This window comes from Zingiber officinale, chromosome 3A, assembly GCF_018446385.1.
Source record: "Zingiber officinale cultivar Zhangliang chromosome 3A, Zo_v1.1, whole genome shotgun sequence".
In the NCBI taxonomy this organism is placed as follows: Eukaryota; Viridiplantae; Streptophyta; class Magnoliopsida; order Zingiberales; family Zingiberaceae; genus Zingiber; species Zingiber officinale.
Window position 1 is genome coordinate 67915654 of NC_055990.1, and position 10523 is coordinate 67926176.

Genomic DNA, 10523 nt, shown 5'->3' on the forward strand with positions numbered 1-10523 from the left:
ACCACCTTCTTCTCCTCCAAGCAAGGTTCGGCCACAAAAGAAAAGCTTTACCAAGGAGAAAAACCAAAATACTAACCAAGCTCCAAGAGATGCTAGCTTTCTCTCCTTCTTCTTCTTCTTCTCCGAGTAGTATCCGGCCACCACAAGAACTCCAAGGGAGAGGGAGAGGTTCGGCCACCACAAGAGGAAGAGAAGGAGATGATGGCCGGCCACACCAAGGAACAAAAGAGGGAGAGGAATAATAGATGTTGTGTCTTGTGAAGGCACCCTCACCCCTTCTTTTATATTCTTTGGCCTAGGTAAATTAGGAAATTTAATTACAATAAATTTTCCTTAATTTCCTTGACATGATTTAATTGAGAAAAATAAAATAATATTTCCCCAATTAAACAATGATGGCCGGCCAAATCAATAGGAAGCAAATTGGACAAGTTTCAATCAATAATTAAAACTTTCCTTATTTGTTTCCGGAAATTTTAAAAAATAAAATTTCTCTTTAAAATCTCTTCATGGTTAATAAAAGGAAATATCTATAATTTTAATTTTATTAACATGTGTATAATTTTAAAGAGAAAATAAAACATCTCTCCAATCTACAAATAAGGAAAGAGATCTAATCTCTTTCTTTAATCTTTTGTAAATCTTTTACAAGAGAGATATTTTAATTTTAATTCTCTTTTAAATTAAATCTTCCACATAATAATAAACATTAAAATTAAATTTTCTTTTTAATTAATTATGGTTGGCCCTACTAGCTTGGGTTCAAGCTAGGGCCGGCCACCTTAAACCAAGCTTAGGCCGGCCCTAGCTTGGTTCCCAAGCTAGCTTGGCCGGCCCCCTTTAGGTGGGTATAGAAGGTGGGTATATGTGGGTATAGTACTCTATAAATAAGAGGCTACGATAGGGACCGAGAGGAGGAATTGGTTTTGGTCTCCGATAAAATTAAGCATCCCATGTTGCCCGAACACACAACTTAATTTTATCAATGATAATTCATTCCACTAGAGAACTATCATTGAACTACCGCACCAATCCCAAATTATATTTTTGGGCTCCTTCTTATTATGAGTGTGTTAGTCTCCTGTGTTTAAGATATCGAATGTCCACTAATTAAGTGAGTTATTGACAACTCATTTAATTAATATCTAAGTCCAAGAGTAGTACCACTCAACCTTATTATCATGTCGGACTAAGTCCACTGCGGGGTTTAACATGACAATCTTTATGAGCTCCTCTTGAGGACATTATCAACCTAGTATCACTAGGACACGGTTTCCTTCTATAATCAACAACACACACTATGGTGATACCATTTCCCAATTTATCGGGTTTATTGATTCATCGAACTAAATCTCACCCATTGATAAATTAAAGAAATAAATATCAAACATATGTGCTTGTTATTATATTAGGATTAAGAGCACACACTTCCATAATAACTGAGGTCTTTGTTCCTTTATAAAGTCAGTATAAAAGGAACGACCTCAAATGGTCCTACTCAATACACTCTGAGTGTATTAGTGTAATTATATAGTCAAGATAAACTAATACCTAATTACACTACGACCTTCTAATGGTTTGTTCCTTTCCATTCTGGTCGTGAGCTACTGTTTATAATTTATAAGGTACTGATAACATCATCTTCTGTATGTGACACCACATACTATGTTATCTATAATATAAATTAAATGAACAACTACAAACAAATGTAGATAATTAGACCAAATGTGATTCTTTATTCATAATGAATGTTTACAAAGCTTAGGCTTTCAGTATACACTCCAACAGTTTCTTTATGATATGATATGACATGATGCTCTTTTACTTTATGATATGATATGTTATGATGCTCTTTTACATGATATGATGTTCAGATGATTATATCTCCATGCTATATGCTTATGTGATTATGCTATGATATATGATTTTTATGAGTAGGAAAGGATCTTACTAAGCTTATGTGCTTATAGTTTACTTTCCTTGTACCGCAGATAAAGGCAAAGGATGGGTGAACTAAGGGAGCAGCAGGAGAGGCAAGAGATGTGTGTGGTAGTGGCTCGGCTAAGGAAAAGACCTGCTTTTATTAATTTATGCATGATATGAACTATGTCTATCTTATGTTAATGTTTTGCATGATTACTTGACACTTGTTCATGTTTATGATAGAAATTGATTTCATGACCTCATTCACTTAGAGGTATACAAGAATATATAAATAAGTACTTCCGCTGCTTTAGAAAAGAAATTTTAATATGCATGTATGTTCCCCGTACAGTAACCCCGCCCTACTAGCAGGAAGGGCGGGCGTTACAAGTTGGTATCAGAGCCAGGTTAGCCTTCCCGCTACACACACATCAAGCCTCCATCCTGCCGCTCCAAGTAAGAATCTCTGTATTTACTCTATTTTCTTTATGCGTGATAAGAAATGCTTTTAGTATTCATGAACATAAGTATAACTGATATGAATTACTTTTATGTATGATAAGTGATGTTTTAATATGCACGGATATAAGTAGGGATGACCATAGACTTATGCTAGCCTTATTGTCATTTATGAAGATAGATATGGCTAGGAGACGTGGTAACAAGACCGAGGAGACAGTGACTCCACCTGATCTGACACAGGTAGTCACAGACCTCCAGCGTCAGATCTCGGAACAACGACAAGTAATCACTGCTTTGATGAATCAGCAAGGAAACCCTGTCACCCCACCAGCAAATCAGAATACATTGCCCGTCATACCTACAGCTGCACCAGTACCACCGATAGCCCCTGCCCTAGTGGTCCGACAGGAGACTTACTTAATACAGTGGCTAAGGTTGAAGCCGAAGAACTTCACGGGTACTTGCGAGCCATGGGACGCCCAAGCCTGGTTCAAGACGGTGGAAAGTATAGTAGAACTGCTGGACTGGCCCGTACCGGAAAAGATCAAGTGAGTGTCATTCTGCTTTTCTGGAGACGCAAGAATGTGGTGGGAAAGGGTTAAGATCAAGAGACAAGTTAATCAGATGAACTGGGCGGACTTCGAAGCAGAGTTCTTCGAGGAGTTTTTCCACATGCGGGTAACAAACCGGCATTACGACGAGTTCACCGAGTTCTGGCAAGGTGACTTATCAGTTAACGAAGCAGTGAAGCGCTTCAACCGTCTCGCACGCCTCTGCCCAGAGTTGGTCAGCACGGAAAGAGAAAGGGGCAGACTGATGCTGAAGATGCTCCGACCCGAGATAGCTTTGAATGTGGCCGGCGGAATTAATAGACCGCAGACTACAGAAGAACTAGTCAGCAGTGCCCTGATCACCAAACACTATCAGAAGGCGATGAACGAGAGTAAGAATCAAGCACAGACAGAAGGACAGAAACCTCAAGGTACCAAAGCAAGCTGGAAAGGAAACCCTAATGGAAAAAGAAAGCAATGGAACAACACTAAAGGAGGTCCAGCGAATAAGCAACCTAAGTACCCTCAGTGTACCACTTGTGGGAAGCAACATTCCGGGGTATGCCACAAGGGTACGAGAAAGTGTTACAATTGCGGACGGGAAGGACATATGGCCAGAGACTGCCTTATCCAGTCCCAGACACCATCCCAGCAGTATAACCAGAACAGGAGTGCCCCCTCACAGCTACACCTAATGCAAGCTGCCATTGAAGGGACTCCTATTAGCCAAGCGAGATTGGAAGCCCCGCCAGTTACGACGAATGCCAGGGTTTTCTCTCTCACCAAAGAAGATGTGGCGAGTGCTTCTACAGTTGTCATAGGTCAGCTACCTATTTTCAGTCAGTATGCTAATATGTTATTTGATACTGGGGCGACACACTCGTTTGTCTCTACACCCTTCATGGAGAAGTTAGAGATGCCACCACAAGCCTTAAATGGAAAATTCTTAACAACCCTGCCTTCGGGAGAAGTAATGTCATCTACTCATAAGTTGCGGGCCGCGCCCATCAGAATCGCAGGCAAAGGACTCTACTGTGATCTGATAGTGCTTGACATGCAAGATTATGATAGTATATTGGGCATGAATTTCCTAAGCAAGTACGGTGCTTCGATCGATTGCCGTAAAAGAAAAGTAGTTTTCCGACCTGAAGCTGAACCAATATTCAAATTTGTTGGGGAACCAAGGAAAGAAACTGAGAGATTCCTATCAGCCATAAAAACACAAAGGATGTTATATAAGGGATGTACTGGACTTCTAACACACGTGGTCGAAACAAGTCAAACTAAGGACCAGAAGTTAGAAGATGTCAGGGTGGTATGCAACTATCCAGAGGTGTTTCCCGATGAGCTACTAGGGTTAGCCCCCGATAGAGAAATAGAATTTGAAATCGAATTGATTCCTGGTACTAAACCGATCTCTAAATCACCATATCGTAGGGCGCCGGCTGAGTTGAAGGAACTTCAGGGACAACTACTAGAGTTACTCGACAAGGGACTTATTCGCCCGAGTCACTCTCCATGGGGAGCTCCAGTACTGTTTGTGAAAAAGAAGGATGGGTCTATGCGAATGTGTATAGACTACCGAGCGCTGAATAATGTGACAATCAAGAACAGGTATCCTCTTCCACTGATCGACGACCTGTTTGATCAATTAAGGGGTGCAACCGTCTTCTCTAAGATTGACCTAAGGTCCGGCTATCATCAAGTGAAAGTGAAACAGGATGATATACCGAAGATGACATTTCGAACGAGATACGGACACTATGAGTTCATAGTTATGCCTTCGGAGTAACAAATGCTCCTGCTGTATTTATGGATCTGATGAATCTGGTGTTTACGACATATCTCGATAAATTTGTGATCGTCTTCATTGACGATATCCTCATCTATTCAAGAACCCAAGAAGAGCATGCTGAACACCTGAATACCGTACTACAGATTCTTCGAGAGAAACAACTATATGCAAAGTTCTCCAAATGCGAGTTTTGGCTCGATCGAGTATCATTCTTGGGTCATATTATCTCCAAGGATGGAGTAATGGTAGATCCGAACAAGATCGAAGTTGTAAGTAACTGGAACAGGCCAAAGAATGCCAGTGAAATCAGAAGCTTTCTCGGGCTAGCAGGCTACTATAGGAAGTTTGTAGAGGACTTCTCCAAAATTGCAGCCCCTATGACTGTTCTCACCAAGAAGAACAAAAAGTATGAATGGACGGATGACTGCGAGAAGAGTTTCATAGAATTGAAAAGGAGACTGACCAGTGCTCCGATCCTTACTCTTCCGGAAAGTGACAAAGGCTTCGATATGTACAATGATGCTTCCATATTAGGACTTAGAGTTGTACTCATGCAAGACGGCAAGGTCATTGCCTACGCCTCTAGACAACTCAAAGAGCATGAAAGGAATTACCCCACTCATGACCTAGAACTAGCAGTCGTGGTCTCTGCTCTCAAAACATGGAGACATTATTTATATGGAGTCCAGTGTAAGATTTATATCGACCACCAGAGTCTGAAATATTTCTTCACACCGAAAGACCTGAATATGAGACAACATAGATGGCTCGAGCTAGTCAAGGACTATGACTGCGAGATCTTTTATCATCCAGGAAAAGCGAACAAAGTGGCCGATGCACTCAGCAGGAAGACCTGTGCCACCTGATGTCGCTATTTTAAATTCAAGGACGAACTTTCTATGAGGTATAGGGTATTGTAACACCCACAAAATATTTAAGCTATACATATGGGTATTCTCTTTGAGAATAAAAGAAAAAAAAAGGAAATATAACCAAAAAGAAATAAAAAGAGAGAGGAGTTAAGGTTTGAACCTTGAACCTCTCACAATAGATAAAGCTAAATTGGTGTATGATAACCACTAGAGACATGAATGATATATGAATAGCAAAGAATAAAAATTGTAGTTAAAAGTAAGAGTATGATTTAAGTAAGGGAGCAAGAGAAAATCAAGTAGCTTTCCTCCTCTTCCTCTTGGTTAAGAGAAGAAGCAAGCAAAAGGACAAATTGCCTTTTTCTTCTTCCTCTTACCATTTTCGTGGGAATGAAGAGGGTGAGGGAATAGAGGAGTCAAGGGGATGAATTGAGACATTCTCCTTTTTTTTTCCTCATTAAGGATAAATAGGAATAAGAAAAGAGAAGGGAAAGAAATGTTAGCCACTTCTTCCTCCTTCTTCTTCCTCCTCCTTCTTTCTCCTTATTCCTCCACCGAGACCTAGAGCTCCTCCCTCTCCCATTTTTGAATCCAAGTTAAGTTTTCTTCCTAAGAAAACTAATTCACAAGAAGGAGTTCTCAAGATCTACCCCTTACAAGCAAGAGAAGAAAAAGGGAGAACTAGGAAGAGAAGCTTCTTCTTCCTCTTCACAAGAGTACTTTCTTTTAAGAAAAACTAAGCAAGAAGTTGTGAGTATCCCCTCACCTGTGGTACAAGTTGTTCATATGCCTTCCATGAGTTTAGATTGTGTAAAAAAAAAAAGAAAGAAAAAGAAAAACCTAAGGTTTCTTCTTGAAACTTTCGGCCACTAAAGCATGAAAGAAAACTTAAGAAAAACTTGAAATCAAATGTAGTATGCTCATGGTTTTCTTTATGATATGATATGAAGTTCTTATGCTTACATGTTGTTAAAATCTAGATGCCTTCACTTAGGGTTTCGGCCATGATAAGATTAAAGGCTTGGGAAAGCTTATAACCAAATCTAATATGCTCATGGTTTTCTTTATGATATGATATGAAGTTCTTACGCTTACATGTTGTTAAAACCTAGATGCCTCCACTTAGGGTTTCGGCCATGATAAGATTAAAGGCTTGGGAAAGCTTAAAACCAAATCTAATATGCTCATGGTTTTCTTTATGATATGATATGAAGTTCTTACGCTTACATGTTGTTAAAACCTAGATGCCTCCACTTAGGGTTTCGGCCATGATAAGATTAAAGGCTTGGGAAAGCTTAAAACTAAATCTAATATACTCATGGTTTTCTTTATGATATGATATGAAGTTCTTACGATTACATGTTGTTAAAACATAGATGCCTCCACTTAGGGTTTCGGCCATGATAAGATTAAAGGCTTGGGAAAGCTTAAAACTAAATCTAATATGCTCATGGTTTTCTTTATGATATGATATGAAGTTCTTATGCTTACATGTTGTTAAAACCTAGATGCCTCCACTTAGGGTTTCGGCCATGGTAAGATTAAAGGCTTAGGAAAGCTTAAAACCAAATCTAATATGCTCATGATTTTCTTTATGATATGATATGAAGTTCTTATGCTTACATGTTGTTTAAAACCTAGATGCCTCCACTTAGGGTTCAGCCATGATAAGATTAAAGGCTTGGGAAAGCTTAAAACCAAATCTAATATGCTCATGGTTTTCTTTATGATATGATATGAAGTTCTTATGCTTACATGTTGTTAAAACCTAGATGCCTCCACTTAAGGTTTCGGCCATGGTAAGATTAAAGGCTTATGAAAGCTTAAAACCAAATCTAATATACTCATGGTTTTCTTTATGATATGATATGAAGTTAGCTTGATGTTTTTATGCTTGCATGTTGCTTAAAACCTAGATGCCCTCCACTTAGGGTTTCGGCCATGATAGAATTTAAGGGCCTAAGAAAGCTTGAAACCAAATCTAACATGTTCATGATTTTTCTTATGATATGATATGAAGTTAGCTTGATGTTCTTATGCTTGTAGGTTGCTTAGACTTAGTTTCATGCTCCTTAAAGTTTCGGCCACAACCAATTAAAGGACCTAGGAAGCTTAGAACCTAAACTAAATATGCTCATGATGTTCCTTATGGTATATGATATGAAATTGGTTTAGGGTTTACAGCTTTTATGTTGCTTGTAACCTAGAGACATGCTTAACAAGTTTCGGCCACAACAAGTTAAAGGACCTAGGAAGCTTAGAACCTAAACTAAACATGCTCATGATGTTCCCTATGGTATATGATATGAAATTAGTTTAGGCTTTACATGCTTTTATGTTGCTTGTAAACTAGATCCATGCTTGGCAAGTTTCGGCCATGATAGGATTAAAAGACATAGGAAGCTTAGAACCTAAACTAAACATGCTTATGATGTTCTTATGATAAGTGTTATGAAGTTGGTTTAGGGTTATATGCTTTTATGTTGCTTGTAACCTAGGGAAATCCCTTGCATGTTTCGGCCACTCTATGGAATTAGGGTTAGAAACCCAATCATGATTCACTATGTGCTTCACATGCTATGATATGAATTAAGAGATGCTAGTTAATGTTTTCCATGCATGATTATGTTTCCCTATTATATGTTTTATGCTTACTTATGTATGCTTATGAATCATGTTTGATAATGACTTTTATGATGAGCTATATGGTCAAGTATGCATGCTTTATGATATGACAAATAAAGGCCTAAGAGATGCTTCCCTTTTTGTTGGGACTAAGAGCACTCTTTATGATATGACAAGTAAAGGCCTAAGAGATGCTTCCCTTTTTGTTGGGACTAAGAGTACTCTTCATGATATGATAAGTAAAGACCTAAGAGTTGCTTCCCTATTAATTGGGACTAAGAGCACTCTTCATGATATGATAAGAAACTATGACATGATATTTTACTTTGTATGGCTTGTACCAAGGGTGGGCTCCATAAGCGCCCCTAGGTCGACGGTCTATGAACGAGTCCAGTAAAAGGGATGGGCTCCTAAGTGCCCCTTGGTCGATGGTCTATGAAACGAGCCTAGTTCCTAGTCTATTCAAGATTTGCTACCTTGGATCTATTTAGGATGCGCACATTTATATATGTATGTGGTACAAGCTGGGCCATCATGTTGAGATTATATTTAAGTATTATATGATATGTTTTCTTCAAAAGACATCTTGCACATGACATGACGCATGTTTTTGAAAGACATCTTGCATATACTTATACGATATGATAAGTTATGATATGATATGTGATGATATGATATGTTATGAGATGATATAGCATGATGCTTCTTTATGATATGATATGATATGATGCTCTTTTATTTTACAAAATGATATAGCATGATGTTTCTTTATGATATGATATGATATGATGCTCTTTTATTTTATGAGATGATATAGCATGATTCTTCTTTATGACATGATATGATATGATGCTCTTTTATTTTATGAGATGATATAGCATGATGTTTCTTTATGATATGATATGACATGATGCTCTTTTACTTTATCATATGATATGTTATGATGCTCTTTTACATGATATGATGTTCAGATGATTATGTCTCCATGCTATATGCTTATGTGATTATGCTATGATATATGATTTTTGTGAGAAGGAAAGGATCTTACTAAGCCTATGTGCTTATAGTTTACTTTCCTTGTACCGCAGATAAAGGCAAAGGATAGGTGAACTAAGGGAGCAACAGGAGAGGCAAGAGATGTGTGTGGTAGTGTCTCGGCTAAGGAAAAGACCTGCTTATATTAATTTATGCATGATATGAACTATGTCTATCTTATGTTAATGTTTTGCATGATTACTTGACACTTATTCATGTTTATGATAGAAATTGATTTCATGACCTCATTCACTTAGAGGTATACAAGAATATATAAATAAGTACTTCCGCTGCTTTAGAAAAGAAATTTTAATATGCATGTATGTTCCCCGTACAGTAACCCTGCCCTACTAGCAGGAAGGGCGGCCGTTACAGGACTAGCCGAGCGGAAGTCCATACAGGCCGATCGACCGGAAGAATTCGCCGATCGACCTGAAGAATTCAAGAAGGGTTGGGTTAGCCCGTAGCACACTGAAACCAAAGTCATTCACGTCGTTCGGATCTGATATATTTGTAAGGGGTCAGGGAATTGGCTGGTCAGGACGATCAAGGGAAGTTCAATCAGACTAGCGGCCGACAAATTAGACGGGGGATACGTTCCAACATCTTTTTGGGAGTCAATGCTGCTGACTGACGGCGCTGATGGACAGAAAATCGTACGGGAGAAGATTTCGCCGCCTTGACAGAGATGCGTTTGCCCCGTTATAGTAAGACGTCAGGGACCCTTTCTCGATATTAGCTTTTGGGGAAATTTTGGGAATGCGCGTCTGCCCGGGAAGTGTGCAGTCAGCCCGCCGAGGCTCTGTATAAGGGGAGAGGTGGCCATCCGCGGAGGTACGCGCAGACGTCTTTGAGGCACCACTATTCACTTCTTTACTTACTATTTTCTTCTTCGGCTGTTGTGTGACTTGATCGTCAGAGGGCCATCGCCGGGAACCCCTTCCCGGCTTGGCACTAACGACTTGTGATTGAAGGAGCGGAGTACTTTCATCGCAGACGAAGACCCACATCACGGTATTACCCGGTGGCCGTCTACTCAGCTTCAGGGCAGGATCAGGTATATATTAGAGAATATGCACTGAATGACCCGCCATGAGAATGTTTCATGGATCGTCGTATGAGTGTCATAAACATTCTCATGTGACTATTGGTATGAATAGTCCTTAGACCTGAAGTCACTACGGTTCCCTACATAAGGAGTTGTATACTTTGGTATCGTCGAACGTCACCTGTAATAGGGTGAACTATAAAGTCGATCAC